Consider the following 16,726-nt stretch of genomic DNA (forward strand, 5'->3'; position numbering starts at 1 on the left):
AAAGTGACTCTGACCCAGTTCCTGTCCACAAAGGGCTCACAGTCTAATCAGGAACTGATTTGTAATGAAAAGGAAGTTAAAGGTTGATTATATGCTGAGGTAAACGATAATAGAGGTATGAAAAGAAAATGCCATGGCAACACAGGGCAGGGGTTGAGGAACGGGCTTGCCAGGAAAAGCCTCACAGAGAATATATTATTGTTGGCAGCCCCTTGAACGACTTTGGCTGTGAGAAGATGGGAGTTCAGTTCTCTGTGACCCTTGGAACCTAGGCCTTTTAATTCTTCATAAATAACTTAAACATACTTCTAGGACTGGGAGTTTATTTAAAAGATGCACCTGCGTTTCTAGTTTAACCTTTAGTTTAACTAGTCCTTTAGGAAAAGGTGTTTATGGATGCAGCTGTATGGCAGCGTTACAGATGTTTGCTCTTTAGAGTTCCTTACAGCACAGTTACAGATATACTGCTTTACTTAGGTTGCCCTTTCCTTTTTAACACAAAATGTTTCTCATTTATAGTATATGGCTCCTTTTTAAAAGAAATGCACCTTTACAAAGGAGATTCTAGGTTTTTCATTTCTATGTTGTGAAGTAAGATACATTTCTTGGAAAAAAATGTTTGCTGTAAGCGGAACTGAAAGCATTTGCTAGGAGAGAGTTAAGAGTTGCTAAACTCGTGACATGCTGGATCTGTGGTGAGCTGAGAATGCTTTCACAACAATTTGATTCAGCACTCACTCACTGAGTGCTGTGGTCACAGCACTGCTGCTAGACTCTGATGGAAAAGAAAATGAACAAAACATAGGCTCTGTTTTAAAGGATCTTCCAATTTACTGCACTGAGTCTCCTTTCTTCTCTTCTCCATTTTTGTCATTTCCCAGATAATGAAAAGTAGAGCTGTAATTTATTGATTCTGTAAGCTGAAAAGGGTACAAAATTAGTTTGCTTAAAATGTTGGGCTGGTTCTCCTTACTGCTGCCAGGATTTAAAATAACAGAAAATATTTGGTGCCTCCTTCCACAAATTAACATTTCCATGAGTGGCTGCTTTTCATGGAGCATCTTGAGCCAGCCCCTCTCGTGCTGTGAGTCTTCGTTGACAGTATTAAATCAGATCTGAGCAGCTCTAGGAGACAGTTGAGAGTTTGAGAATATGCCCAGTGTCAGCATCTTGGCTAGAGTGCTGTTAAACAAAGAACACTCTTGGCACCCAACAACTGATTAGACATGTACCATTCAATGTGTGAGCTCCAATAAATAAAGCCACGCAGGGCATTCAGTGCTTTCATTTGGGCAGAACTAAATGGTTAAGTGTCCGCTTAGGCTTCCCCCTAAGTCTGTTCGAGGCAATCAGCACATAATCCAGAAGATGTAAAATCTCCCAAGTATAGCCACTTACCTTTACTATGTAAAGCTCTGTGCTGGGTGCTTCACGCTGTAAAGAGACAAGACTGAGTACCAGTCAGGTAGTTTACAGATTGAGTGGCACCCTGCTCTAACTCTTCTACCTGCCATCCCATTGCAGGTCCATTTCTTCCTGGCCTGCCCTGGTCTGTAGCCACCTACCACGTGGTGTTGACCGTGACTCGTTCAGTATGGTTCTCCTAACACAGTCTCTATAACCTTATCCTGAATGTAGAGTGGATATTGGAAACAGTAGAAGAGATGGGCCTAGATCTCTGGACAGTGTCTGCAGTGACTGATGAAGCCCATTGTAGCACTAATCACTTGAGGTTTTGCTTCAGGGCTGTTGTATTTTTGTGATCAGGTCTCATGAACAGGCGGAACCCAGATAGGAAGCAGTCTTTAAAAATGGTTAGCCCATTTTGTTCACGTTTCCTTTTTCTACAGAGTGTGTATTTTCCTGTCCTCAGACTAAAAGCGGCACAGTGTGGTGTATGATAGTGGGAGGTTATTTTGCATGAAACACTCGATTCATTTATTCAAGTAATTTATCTTTTCAGGTATTTTAAAAATGACCTGGGATAAATATTTATGAATTCTATGTAAGTACTTGGAGAGTATTTGGAGATGTGTTTTTCTTAAGAATAGAATTATGCTATGGTTTCCTTGACTGTGTTTGATGATATTAAGAGTTCTTGGAAATTTGTTCCAAAGCCTGAAAGTGGATGGAATGTTTGGGATTAGTTTCAGCTGTAATTATGTCTTTAGTGGTGGTAGTGTCTCACCTGTTTCATATTATAACATGAGACGTGCAACACACCATCAAAATGGTAAAGAAGCTTCCATGTAAAAGGAAGGGGAATTAACATAACCATTTAAAAGTCTTAAATTATTTTACTGTGCATGTGTTAGTCGCTCAGTCGTGTCTGACTCTTTGCAATCCCCTGGACATAGCCCACCAGGCTTCTCTGTCCATCGGATTCTCCAGGCAAGGATACTAGAGTGGGTTGCCATTCCCTTCTCCAGGGGATCTTCCTGACCCAATGCAGGTCTCCTGCATTGCAAGCAGATTCTTTATCACTTTGCCACCTGGAAAGCCCTTATTTTACTAAGATTACATTAAATTAGATTAATTAGATTGCATTTATCTAAAGTTACTTAAAGTTGATGTTAGGATCTAGAAGGGAGGGGAGAGCAATAAATAGCACCTTTCTCTCCCACCCAAGTTTTGAATAGATTGGATAGAAATTAAAGGATTAGTAAATAGGGACTATAATATCACCTTTATTATTGATGAAGGCAAGGTAAAGGAAGCAGTTTAGTATTAGAGCCAAATCAGCTTGTTAAGTTCCAGAATTAGGCTGAATCCACAGTACTGCTGGATTAGAGAAGGCGTGGGTAGTAGACAAAGCTTCCAGCCAACGCAACTCCCATCCAGGTCACTCTTAAGAGGAAGAAAGACACAACTGTACCATTTATTTTCCCCACATCTGCCAGTCAGATCAATTACTTCCCTTCCCAGGATAGAAGCATGTAAGTGACAAAGAATTGCCAGGGATGTTACAACTGGTGGGGCTACATTCAGGAAGCCAGACTTGAGCAGTGAGGAGTTTACGCTCCTCAAAAGCATTTGGCTCCTTCCTGTATGTGGTTTCCATGAAGAATGGGTTGGTACCAGGTAGGAAATGGTAGCATGGCTAGGCTAGGAGCAAATTTGTTTTGGGGAAGAGACCTTATAACAAGTGGCCTCTTGGAAATTACAGCAAATGTTTGTTTGCCAGAATCATGGGAATTGTGCACCCTTAGGCAGCCCTCGCTGCTTTTCTGAAACATCTATGGTTTGGCATCTTTCCTGGGCATTAAGTGAAGGTCCACAACTTAGTTTGCTGCTGTCCTTTAGCATCTTAAAATACACCTGCTGTTCTGTCTTTTCTTTGAGTTTTCTTCACAGACTCCTTTTGTTTCCTCCCCAACCCCTAGTGTTTCCCATGATTGTAGCCAACTTTCTTTTCACTTGACACTCTTACCTTGGCTGTCAGCCATTTACACGGTTTTAGCTGTTTAGTATATTGATGATTTCCAAATCTTTCTCTCCACCCAGACCTCTATTCTGAGCTCCATGTTTATATGTGTGGCACTCTACTTAACAGTTCCACCTGGGCCGTCTGAAACTAACTTACTCTTCCTCCACGCTCTCCACTACCACCACTCAGAAACCATTGAGCGTTTCATTTTATATCCACAGTTCTTGTGAGTGGCACCTCCGCCTGTCTACTAGGTTAAGCCAGAAACATGGGTGTCACCTCAGCAGGCTCTTCCTCTCCTTTGTTGCTTATCTCTCAGGTCAGAGGTCAGCATCTAACCGGAGGCCTGTGAGCCAAGAATGGATTTTTACATTTCTGAGTTGTTTAAAACAAGCATGTATATGTGTTTGTTATAGAGGCCCTCTGTTGTCTGCACAGCCTGTGTTTTTCTATCTGACTGCTGTCCTAGGTCACCAAATCTTACCAGTTCTCCCTCCAAAACATCACTTTTGCTTTTTTCTCTCTATCCCCACTGGCTCATGCTCCTCCCCATCTCACTTGCCCTGTTTCTGTCTTGGCCCCCTCACTAAGTGTTGTCAGATTTCTTTATAAAACACAAAAACCTAATGATGTCCTTTCTTGTTTAAAATCCTGCAGTTTATTGTGCTCTTTTTTATTTTTTTCCTACAACCTCTTCAGCCCATAGGACTCTGCTCAGTGGTCACCTTTTCCATTAAGCCCAGCTGTCTCCTACAGTGATGCCCCTATTCCACCTGGTTTGTACTTCTGTTGCTGCACATTCTAGATTGTGTTCTGAGAGCCCGTTTACCGTTCAGTCACCCCTGTTCCACTGTGTACACTTGGAAGTCAGGTTTCATTTCCAGTTTCTTTCTATATCTTCTTTACCTAACTGTGTGTGGCATCTCAGAGGACTGTAATGACTTAATACATACAGGGAGTGCTTTAAGGAACTGTTAGTTCTTAGTTCCTAACATACAGAAGAATATTGGTGAAGATTTAATCAATCAGTTTGAGTTGGTTGCTGTTGAGTCGCTCAGTCATGCCCAACTCTGCAGCTCCATGGACTGCAGCATGCCAGGCTTCCTGTCCTTTTCCATCTCCCAGAGTTTGATCAAACCATGTCCATTGAGTTGGTGATGCCATCCAAACATCTTGTCCTCTGTCATCCCCTTCTCTTCCTGCTTTCAATCTTTCCCAGCATCAGGGTCTTTTCCAATGAGTCGGCTCTTTACATCAGGTGGCCAAAATATTGGAGCTTCACCATCAGTCCTTGCAATGAATATTCAGGGTTGCTTTCTTTTAGAATTGATTGGTTTAATCTTGCAGTCCAAGGGACTCCCAAGAATCTTCTTCAATGACACAGTTCGAAAGCATCAGTTCTTTGATGCTCAGCCCTCTTTATGGTCCATCTCTCATACTCGTACATGACTACTGGAAAAACCATAGCTTTGACTATACTGGATTACTGATCTTACAAATTTTATCCATTTTCTTCTCCAGGAGATCTTCCCAGACCCAGGGATCGAACCTATGTCTCCTGCATTGCAGGCAGATTCTTTACCACTTGAGCCATGGAGGAAGCACCTATCTGTCTTATACTTTGAATGAATTATTACTAGTATATAATTTGTTTTTAAACATCATTCATTGGTCATTTGGAAAATATTGAATCAGTATGTTAGGTACAGCTTTCAAATTATGACACATTTCATTATACATTAGCAAAAGTTGTATTTGTTAATCTCATATTCAGTCTCATAAGAAAAAATGCTAAGTATTGTAAAGCTGTCAAGCTCAAGTATTCCAAAATTTTGATTTTTGCTTTGAAATTACCGCCAGTTCACTGAAGTTTATGATTGTTATCAGCGCTGCTGGTACCAAACTCACTTGGTTAATTTTTAAGAGAATGTCTGCCAGATACTCAAGTCTGAAAACCATAGTTTGTCCATCAGTTCAAGTAGAAATGATGTTAAAGTAGGAATGGTGTATGGGTGTTAAGTGCTCTTAGGAGGTAGCCACTGCCATCTGTTGGGCATTACTTCTGGCCAAACTCTCTCTGTCATCCCTGTTCAGTGAGGTTACTGGGGGAACAAGGTCCGCAAGCCTCATGCTGTCCCTTGCAAGGTGACTCACCACTGTGGCTCTGTGCTGGTTTGCCTCATCCTTGTCTTCAGGAACACTGGCACCATCTCAGTCCCTGTGCCCAAGAAGCTACTGATGATGGCTGGAATTGACCATCGCTGCATCTCCATCCTGCTGCCATCACTGCCATCCTGAGCAACTTTGCCAAGGCCACTTTTCATGCCATTTCCAAGACCTACAGTTATCTCACCCCTGATCTCTGGAAAGAGTCAGTGTTCACTGAGTCTTTGAGCCTCCATATCAGGAATTCACTGACCTTCTTGTAAAGACCCACCCCAGAGTTTCCGTGCAAAGGACCCAGGCTCCAGCTGTAGCCATCACATAGGTTTATATGAAAAAAATATAGTGAATGAAGCCAGTTTAGAAAAGAAAAAAGACAGCCAGTTCAGCTCAGAACTGTGTAAGTGCTTTTCCTTGAGACGACACAGAATATTAGAAAGATGTGGATTCAGGGATCAAGATGTAATAAAACCAGTAACTTCCACTGTATATGTATGGCCTAAATCACCACTCCCTTGATTTGTGCCATTTTATTCACCATTGCTTTTATGCTATGAGAGCAAATAATTTAAAAATATGAATTTTGAGATCCATTGTTATGGATGAAGAGCAAAAGGTTAAAATATAAAATAGCCATTCACACAGTAAAAATGGTAAAAAAAATCTTTTAATATCATTATTAAAGTATTTTATACTTTTTGGACCTTTGTAAGTTCTTGCAGGACCCACAGAAATCAATGGATCACATTTTGGGGAACTACTGATTTACAGTAGTTTGTGGCTTGACTTGTTTTTTTCTCTTTTCTCAGATTTGTTGTATTTGCCTTTACTTTTACTGAGATAGATACTATAGATGTGCTGATCTGCGTAGAATACCATTCCTGGTCACAGCTCCACTTTGGACTGGCAGCCTCTGCACTAGAACAATGCTAGGACTGACCCTGGGCGCAAAAGAGAAGACTGGTTCACAGCCTCACCTTGGCCTTAAGAAGCACAAGCAGCAGGGAAGGGCCATAAACCTGCTAGCCTTGTTGGCTTGCTGTGTGTGCGTTCAGAAACTGGTCACATCACACGGACCTGAGTCCAGAGGGAGACTTTAACTGTGAGTCAAGTGCTTTCCTTCTGAAGGAGTCTTTCAGGCTCCAGGGCGGGAGAGGTTCTCAGGCTAAAATGGGCCCTCCGCAGCTCTCTCAGACCTACGCTCTAGTCCCAAAGCTTCTGAGTCATATCACAGCCTTTTCATTCTAATTATCTCCAGGAAAGGGTCTCCAGACTTCCTGGCTGTAATGAAATTTAGGAGTTAAGAGGTTTTTCCTTTTGAGTACTCATCGATGCTCCCTTGTGAAACTTAAGTCCATTTCCTTTAGTTTTGTTTTTAATAAAAATAGCCAGTAAGAGTGCACCTCGTGCTACTGCTTTATATTCTGAAGACAATTTATTTGCTGTACCTTCACTCCAATCTATTTTAGCCGTTTTTTTTTTTTTTTTCCTTCTAATTTTTAACCTGGTTCCTTTAATCCAGTAGTCCTGGACTGGGGTGATTTTTGCCCTGCAGTGGACGTTTGACAGTGTCTAGAGGCATTTTCGATTGTTACAACTTGGGGGATGCTACTGGCATCTAGTGGATAGAAATCAGAGAGCTGGCCTTCATTTCAGCAAAATCACTCATTCTGTTGTTACAGTAAGATTTTCACTGAAATTATATTCGGTTGATAGGACTAGCCAACAATGCATAGCCTCTATCAACTAAGAATCATCCAGTCCAATATGTCAGCAAGACCAATCTTAGAAGACTGTACTTTAGTCCTTCCTTGTAATTTGTTAGCTTTTTATTGTTTTTTTTTTCTGAATTAACAATTTGATTTTACTTTGCATATTATCTAGAATTGTAGTTTTATTTAGAGAAAATATTTTGGTTATGTTCAGAATAATTAAAGCTTTTAGAGGTAGGTTACTCTTTTGAATATGAGTTATGTTTGTACCTCAGCTCATAATACATCATTTGTTTCTAAGCCTGAGTAAGTGCAACTGCCTGATGACTTTTTGAAAAATACAGGTTTATGGGCCCCAACCAAATCTTAGAAGAACTCTTCTAGAAATTCCTGTAAAATTCCAGATTTGGAAACCGCTGAAACAGATACGTATTCATAAACTAAGAAATGTTTAGAATAGCTGCTGCAAAGAGAAGATGGTCTTTGTGGCTCTCAGAGATAACATCCACCCTCCTGGGCAACCAGTTCTGTCAGTGAAACCAGTCAGGTAACCCTCCGATTGGCAAGGTGGAACTAACCGGAGCAGTGGTGTCCTTAAAATTTTGGCTCTTTCCAGTCATATGGTGTCCAGTTCATTTTATCTGCCACAAGTTTGGTTTGAGAAGGGGTTGGTAGGGAAAAGAGATGTGGGAAGGGATGGAGGAGAGTTGTGTAGTAGAATCAGAGAAATATGATCTACCTTTTGTCTCAGGAGGGGAATTAATCAGTGCTGATTTCTCCTCAGTAGCATTCATTTGCTACCCACATTCGCCACAGTGGTTAAGTGTCTTTAAAAGCTACTTCTGGTATAAATTAATCTGACCAAGGCAGCAGGGCCTCTGGGAAGCACAGAGGACTGTCCACTCCATTCCCAGCAGATACTCTGGTCTCAGTCCTTCTCTTCCTCCCTACTTCCTTTTCTCCCTTTTCCTCCTCTGCCTCCCCCTCCTCCTGACCAGGGATCAGCCCTGACCCCCTGCACTGGAAGCACGTAGTCTTAACCACTGGACACGAACCAGTCCTTTACTTTTTTTGCTAAAAGAGAAGTTAGTGAAGGTGAGCTTGTTTGTTGTGGAGGTTCCAAGAGCTCTGGAGGTCAGACATTTGTTGAGGAAGGAAGGAAAAGTTGATCACTTTTATTTTACTTTTTCCCCGTTGTCTTCATTTTTGAGCCTCACATGTTACCTTTAATAGTGATAGAGGCAGAGCTTAGTGTGGAAGCCAGCCAGCCTGCATCCGAACCCCTGGGTTGGGCAGTAGTGCCCCCTTGTCTCAGACTGCACTGGGGGACCTGGTCAGGCCTTACTCAGTAAGACACATGGTCAATGGGGCAGGCTTGATCCTACAAAACAGACAAGAGAGAGGGTTATTTTTGAAATAAAGTGAATTTTGTTTGGAAGGATAAGGGCTTCCTTTCCTGATGAGTTAGTTGTTAAGGAAGCAAACTAGAATTTTGGAAATGAAAAAAATTATGAAATATTGGGGAATATTAATTTATATTGGAAACATAAAATATTGGTTATATTTTAGTGTTCTGGATTTCTTTGATTACTTTTTTACTTTTTTAAATGGAGATTTTCAAATACATTTCAGAGTAGAGAGACTAGTATAGGGAATCCATGTATACTGATTACCCCAATATCAACAGTTACTAACACATGGCCAGTCTAATTTCATCTATACCATTACCCACTTTCTCTTACCCTCTTCAATTATTTTAAAGCATATCAAGTATCAGTATGCATTTTAATCTAGAAATATGTAAGATAGTCTGTGGTCACATTTCCTCTGATTATGTAATTTTTTTTTCATTTGGTTTGTTGTCTGATCTCTTTTTTTTAAAGATGCTGATGATCTGATGATTGATTGAAATCCTGGGAATGTGTAGAGAGTCTGTAATACTCTGTTTTGGTGGGAGAGGGGACATTTACTTACATTAGATCAGTGATTTCCGAAGATGGTATTACAAACCTAGGTCTCGGTATAAATTCGAATAACAACATTGATTGAAGGAAGTATTGACCGTGTACGGGAAGTCTTAACTGAAATTCCATGTTGACATAACCACGGTCTGAAATGGGGTTCATCACTGTCAGGAAGCCCAGCTTTTAAGTTTGCTTTCTCAGGTTCTAAGAAGAGTACTTCACACCTTTCCCTCAAACCTTACAGACTTCTGTTCTCTCAGCTGATGGCTTTGTTTGGTGCTTGCCTGAGAAAATAAGAATCTGTCTAGAGGGACACCCTCAATTGCCCTCCTCCTCATCCAGAGGTTTTTGTTTTGGCAGCTGGGCCACTCTCCTCTCATTTCCCTCCAGTTGGGTATAATGGAACAAGCTCTGGTGCACCCCATCTGTAGAAAGAAATTGTCCCTTGTTAAATTCACCTCTCTTGATTTCTAGTGGCCCATTTTTTTCTCCCCTTCACAGTCAAACCTTTCAAAAGAGTTGTCTATTCTTTCTTCTACCTTTTTTCTCTTCCATTCAGTCTTTGAACCACTCGGTACTGGCTCCGTTCCTCACTACTTCACCGAAACCATTCTTGCTAAGAGCCCCCAGGTCTTCTGTGATGGAATCCAGTTGTTTTCTTTCTGTCTCATTAGACAAGTCCTTCTCCTTCTCCTTTACTGCCTCCGTGCTCTGCGTGACCTCTAAGTGCTGGAATGCCTCCAGGCTCAGTTTTGTGCCTCACTTCTCTTTATTTGTACTCCTTTCCCTTGGTCATTTCACTTACTCTCATGGCTTTAAATATCATCTTTATGCTGATGACTCCTGAGCATGTAGCTGCAGCCCAGACCTGTCCTCTGAGTTCCACCTGGAGATCAGAAACCTATGACTCAAGCTTCATTGGTACAAAACAAAGTTCTGGCTTTTCCCCCTCAACCCTTTTTCATTTCAGTTAGTAGATCCTGATACACCCAATTGCACAAGTCAGAAACTTGGAAATCATCTTATATCTTCCCTGTCTCTGTCCAGCCCATCAGCACGTCTTAACAATTCTACCTTACACATATCTTAAGTATCTTCACTTCTCTTTGTCTATATTTCACCACTAAATTACTATCATTTCTCAATTGGAAAACTGCTTGAGTGTCCTGATTGGTCCTTCTGCTTCATTTTTGTCTTCTATACACTCTTCTGCTCACAGGAGGTACAGTGCTTTATGAAAAACACAACCATATCATGTAACTCCTTGCTTAGTTCTTAATGATGGCATTTCATATAGGATAAATTATTGACTCCTTAGCATAGCCTTCAGGGTCCTGCCTGCTTCTCCAGCTTTGTCTACTGCTTTCCCCTCCCTCACTGTGCAAGGCAAAGTTGCCCTTTCACACTGGGATCTCTCATGCCCCAGGGCCTTGACACTCACTGTTCCTTCTCCATACACTGATCTGTCCTGACTCTTCTCCTTACTGTTCTTCAGGCTGTCCTGACTCTTCTCCTTACTGTTCTTCAGGCTGCAGCTTAAATGTCACCTTGTCTTACAGCCCTTTTCTGATCACCCTTCCCAAAGTGGCTACTTGCCCATCTCAGTCTCTTCTTGTCACATTACCTGTTTTTTTCCAGCAAATATTTATTGAGTGCCTACTCTGTGCCTGACACTGTTCTAGGCACGGGGTAGATAGCAGTGAGCAAGGTAGATACACTCAGGAAGCTTCCAGATAGTGGGCAAACAGATGAACCACAAATATATCATATTCTGATGGTGATCTGTGCTGTGTAGACAAATGGAGCAGGTGGAGTGAAGTGAGGGATGGTGTTCTCGACAGTGGTTAGAAGAGGAGACATTTTGACAGGGATTCCAGTGAAGTGAGAGAACAGCATCTCAGGTATGTGCTGCTTTTCTAGAACTGTATCTAGAAATATAAGCGTTAAGAAGTCAGAGGTTTCACCTCTTCACCGAAGTTCTTGAAAGCTAGCACAGTGCCTGACCTTTGGTAAATACTCATCATGGGTGGATGACCTTTAGAATTCCACATAATTGTGGCATTCTGGGAACCACATGGCATTGAGGATGTGGCCCACCTACTTAGTCTCTTGGGCTCCAGTCTTTTCATGTGTTGAGTGAAGGAATCCAGCTCAGGAAGTGAGCTCTGAAGACTGCCAGCCTCACTCTGGATGCTGTGGATGTGCTCTGTGCCTGGTTTCACCGAAATGGTGAAAAGATTGCACGAGAGTTCAGTATTCACATAAAAACAAGATTTGCACTTAAAGTTATGTCAGCTGCAGCCCTGAGCAGAATGGCCTGGAGGAGGCAGGAGGGTGGGTTGTTTTGGAGCATGTGGAGGGGCTGGGCAGGTCCAGGCAGGAGCTGAAGGTAGCCTGGACTCAAGAGGTGGCCACAGAGATAAGGGAGAGTGCTGAAGAAATGGTGGGACTTTCCCAAACTTGCACAGAATTGAGGCGAGAACCCAGACTTCATAATCCAGCACTTTCACTCTACCACTTCTCTTGATGAAAGTGAAGTGAAAATGTTGGCGGCTCAGTTGTGTCCAGCTCTTTGGAACTCCTTGGACTGTAGCCCACCAGGCTCCTCTGTCCATAGACTTCTCCAGGCAAAAACACTGGAGTGGGTAGCCATGCCTTTCTTCAGGAGATCTTCCTGGCCCTGCGATCGAACCCTGGTCTCCTGCATTGCAGACAGATTCTTTAGTCTGAGACATCAGGGAAGGGAAGCCTACTTCTCTTGATACTTAAAATGCCTTTGGGAGTTCCCTCGTGGTCCAGTGGGTAGGACTCCGCCCTTGCACTGCCAAGGGCCCCAGGGTCAATCTTGGTTGAGGGACTAAGATCCCACAAGCCATACTGCTTGCCCCCCCGCCCCAAAAAAGTCTTGAAGTCAGCCTCGTGGAAAAGTTGAAATCTATGGATATGTGTGATGCTAGTGAGTTTAGTTAGAACAAAGACTGCTTTCCAAAAAACGTTATAAACGTCCATATCAAAATATGCCCATGTGAAAATGTGCTTTTGCTTGTAGTCTGTGCATCTTTGGACACATTCTCAGGAACGAACTTGACTGGAAAACAGGAGAGGGAATGGTGTTTTCACTGTATGTATATCTTTTGTATCTCTGGATTTTGAACCACAGGTCAAGGTATGATGAAAGTTAGTAGTACATGTCGGGTAAAACTGAAGCTGGTCTGCTCTTAGGTTTCTCTGTTTTCCAGATGCAGCCACATTGCTTTCAAACGAGTGCACCTTAGGAAGGTGTCTGTCTTCACACCAGTTGGAACTATGTCAAGCCAGTTGACTTCTAGATAAAATTGGAGCTTGACACGGTGTCGAAGCTCCGTGTCTCTTCTCGTACCCTTTTCTGTCCTCAACAGGATAGTTTAATATACATGTTCCCTTGTCCTTTTAGATTCTGGGGATGTTCTGTTACTGTCACCTCGTCTTTAGGCCACCCTCTTGTTTCACCCTTCACTTGCTCTATGAACTTTATTAAAATATTTACATGATGACTAGTTAATTAAAATTACTTTTTACACACTTTACTCTTATGACTTGGTGGGTACCTCTGTCCCCTCTTCCCTCTCCCACCAAGACCATCAGAACCTTGGCTGGGGATTCCCTGGGATTTGGGGCTGCAGCAGGGAAGGGGTGCCTGACCTAGGGGAGTGTGGACCTCCTCAGAGCTCACACTTGACTCTGCTCCCCAGATTCCAGTGCGCGCAGTACCAGCTCTCCCCTCTTCATCCTTGATGTGAAGACAAAAGTGATTCAGGCTGTCCACCAATTCTTGGTCTCTCCAACAGGCCCTTTGTTCCTTATGTCCCCATGTTTATCTTCCTCTGCATCTTGGCACCTTTCTTCTGTTCAAAAATTTTCCATAAATTTTCTCCCTCTTTTTCTTTTCTTCACTTAAAAAAAAATTTGCTTTCAGTTCAAAAAAGATAATGATAATTAAAGTTACCTTATGACCACCACTTCTTTCGGATGTCTGTTCTATTAGAGGTTATGGATGTATCTTTGATGAGAAAGGAATATTTTTCATGGGACAGTCTGTTAGATTCTGTCCAAAACAAGACTACCATCTTATTATTTTAGGTAGTAGAGGTGCTTAGAAGTGATTGTGTCACGTAGGAAGTTGCCGGTACTGTTGCACTAGTTCAGTCCTAGTCTGTGTGTGCAGATTTTCTTCCTCTCCTTAGTGTCCCCTATGCTTGGAGGTCTTATGTGGAAGCAGCAACCCTAAAAATACTTCTTAAGCGTTTCCACTTCATTTTTGAAAGCCTGCCACCCATGCTTCTCTCTTCTGCTCTTCGTACAGATTATTTTCAATTTTCTGTTTCCTTAATCAGATATTGCAAGTGTTCTGCCTACATTTCTCTTTTGAGGTCCATCAGAGAGTAGAAAAACAAGTTGTACTATACTTTAAACTCAGCCCTAGTTGTGTTTGAAAACAAGGTATAGGAAAGAAAGTTGGAAGAAAAACTGTCTCTTGGGACCATTGACTTTTATAAAAATGTAATCTATGGCTGTAGAATTTATTTTGGTATTTATTTATTTAATTTATTCATTATAATGAATAATTATTCCTTATTCATAATGAATGAATTTATTATTCATTCATCTAGAATACTGATGAATGAAAGCAAAGCTAGGCATAAATGTTCAGTTACCCAGACCCTCTCCCTGCAAAAAGAGAAAACGAACCTTGAAATAATACAGTGGTAGATATTCCCAGGTGATGCAGTGGTAGAGAACCCACCTGCCGGTGCAAGAGATGCGGGTTTGGAGAATGAAGTGACAAGCCCCTCCAGTATTCTTGCCTGGAAAATCTCATGGACAGAGGACCTGGGTGGGCGGCAATCCATAGGGTAGCAGAGTCAGACATCACGGAGCATGCACACACAAAATAGCTTTAGAAATTTTGTTAGTGTCGGTGCCTCTGCTGTACTGTACTTACACAAGATTCAGAGTTCCAAATGGATGTACAGTAGTTATTTCCTTACTAGTCACGTCGCTGAGGATCAGGAGGAGCTTTTTAAAGTAATGCTGCCTGAATGAGGTACCTTTCTATTCCCTGAGTTGTGGAGAACAGGCGCCTGTAACAAGACCATCCAGACTAGGATTCCATCCTTTAACCCAGCTGCTGGGTTCTATGTGTATGGCCCCTGCTGTCCATCTGGATTTTGTGTCTGTTTCTATAGAACATTGTAAGTGTGGAGGGTGGAGTGGGGACTGGTGACGTGAAGTAACCTATCAGGGAGAGTCTCTTAATGTTCAGAATTTGTATTATTTATGTTAAAGGTTGAGGACTTTTGAAGTCCTTTGACTGAGTGAAGTGGCTGCTACATGTCTGTTAATTTAAAATTGTGATAGTCCAGGTGGTTGACTTAAAATGGCTGAACTTCTTAGCAAGTAATTGCCATAACATAAAATAAAGCTGGGGCGGGGGCGGGGTTAACAGATTCCATTTTCTCTAGGATGATGAGAAACATTGTTTCTGAAGATGTGATAATTTGAGCTGAGACCTGAAATGATGAGAGGAAGTCCATTTATGAGAAAGTCTAGGGAAGGTGTGTTCTGGGCACAGGAAATGGTTGGTGTGGTTGGGGGGGGAGGGTCCTGCAGAATTGATACATTGGAGGAAGTGCAAAGGGTGTGAGGTCGGTGAGTTAGAAGAGTGGTGATGGGATCTGTAGATACAGGTGAACAGAGGTTCTTCTGGGCCAGAGGAGGATTCTTCATGTTACCTAAATTTTAAACAATTGAGTGATTTAACACCATCAGGACAACTGACTGATGTAACACTGAAATATGTTCTGCTGCTGCTGCTGCTAAGTCGCTTCAGTCGTGTCCGACTCTTTGCAACCCCGTAGACGGCAGCCCATCAGGCTCCACCGTCCCTGGGATTCTCCAGGCAAGAATACTGGAGTGGGCCGCCATTTCTTTCTCCAATGCAGGAAAGTGAAAAGTGAAAGTGAAGTCGCTCAGTCGTGGGTGACTCTTAGTGACCCCGTGGACTGCAACCTACCAGGCTCCTCCGCTAACCAGGAGTAATTATTTTCTGCGATTCTCATGCTGCTTTCTTTCTTTTTCCTACTTGGAACTGGTGAAAGTAAGGTGCTGGAGGAGATAGAGTAATGTGCGGGGGCTTTCCTGGTAGCTCAGACGGTTAAGCGTCTGCCTACAATGCAGAAGATCTGGGTTCGATCCCTGGGTCAGAAAGATCCCCTGGAGAAGGAAATGGCAACCTACTCCAGTATTCTTGCCTGGAAAATCCCATGGACCGAGGAGCCTGGTAGGCTACAGTCCATGGGGTCGCAAAGAGTCGGACACGACTAAGTGACTTCACTTTCACTTTCCTTCTCTTAAAGGAAGGAAGGAAAGGTGGCATTTGTCGCCCCCACTGGAGAAACGACTGAGGTTCACAGCTGTGGGCCAAGGAGTGACTCACTGGGTTAATTGTCACAGTACCTGTTACTGGAGAATCATTACTGCGATCATTTCCAGTGAAAGCTTCCCCCCCCCCTTTAATAGGAATTTAGGCTTTAATATAAAAGTATAGATTGATCACATTTTAATGTTATAAAATTTTAGTCTGTTTATGGACCAGAGCCCACATAGGAAATTCCTTTTCAAATAGTAGGAACTTAATTGTCTCATTTCTCCACAAAGGCGTGGCCAGATGCTGCTGGCTGAACTTAATGCCTAATTGTTGAACCTGAAGCTATTCTAAGATTTTATTATATTGATCTTTTTGTTTTTCCATCTGGTGTGTGTTATTTTAAATCTTTTACTTTTTTTCTTTTTAGCAGGTAACTGAATTTCAGTCTGAGCTAAAACTTGAGTTTTATGCTTTTCCTACAATCTTTCTCAACCTTTCTACTCTTGCTGAAATTAAAACTCATACACTAATTAGAACTTATGTATAGCTTTAGACTTAATGTCCTGGTATTGAATATTAAGACCAGAGCTGAATTTAGTCTTCTAGAAATGTAGAACACGTTGACTTTATGGTAAACCCAAAGCAGCAGCTATCATTAAAGATAAGTTAGGGGGGCTGCAGTCCATGGGGCAGCAAGTCAGACAGGATAGAGTGACTAAACCACCACTCTTACAAATGACTCCACCCATTTTGCATATGAAAAAGAACCTATCAGAGATCAGTGAATCACCTAAGGCCACAAATGGAGATGTTGTGTAGGCAGTATCAGGAAAATCAGTAGTTCCTGTTAAGAACACACCCCTTTGTTTCAACTCTTGAGCTGCTGGATTCCAACCAACCCTTCCTAAGTGGTGCTAGTGGTAAAGAATCCACTTACCAATGCAGGAGATGCAAGAGACTCAGGTTCCATCCCTGAGTCAGGAAGATCTCCTGGAATAGGAAATAACAACCCATTCCAGTATTCTTGCCTGGATAATTCCACGGGCAGAGGAGC

General features: G+C 42.2%; 1 protein-coding gene and 1 pseudogene across 3 annotated transcripts in view; both read left to right on the top strand.

Moving 5' to 3' along the window:
• The window catches only part of DIP2B (disco interacting protein 2 homolog B), a 230,968-nt gene that overhangs the window by 65,954 nt on the left and 148,288 nt on the right, over positions 1-16,726 (top strand). The window lies entirely within an intron of this gene.
• Positions 5,436-5,915, top strand: LOC102271981 (small ribosomal subunit protein uS5 pseudogene; annotated as a pseudogene).

The sequence above is a fragment of the Bos mutus genome, chromosome 5 (genome assembly GCF_027580195.1).
Source record: "Bos mutus isolate GX-2022 chromosome 5, NWIPB_WYAK_1.1, whole genome shotgun sequence".
Classification (NCBI taxonomy): Eukaryota; Metazoa; Chordata; class Mammalia; order Artiodactyla; family Bovidae; genus Bos; species Bos mutus.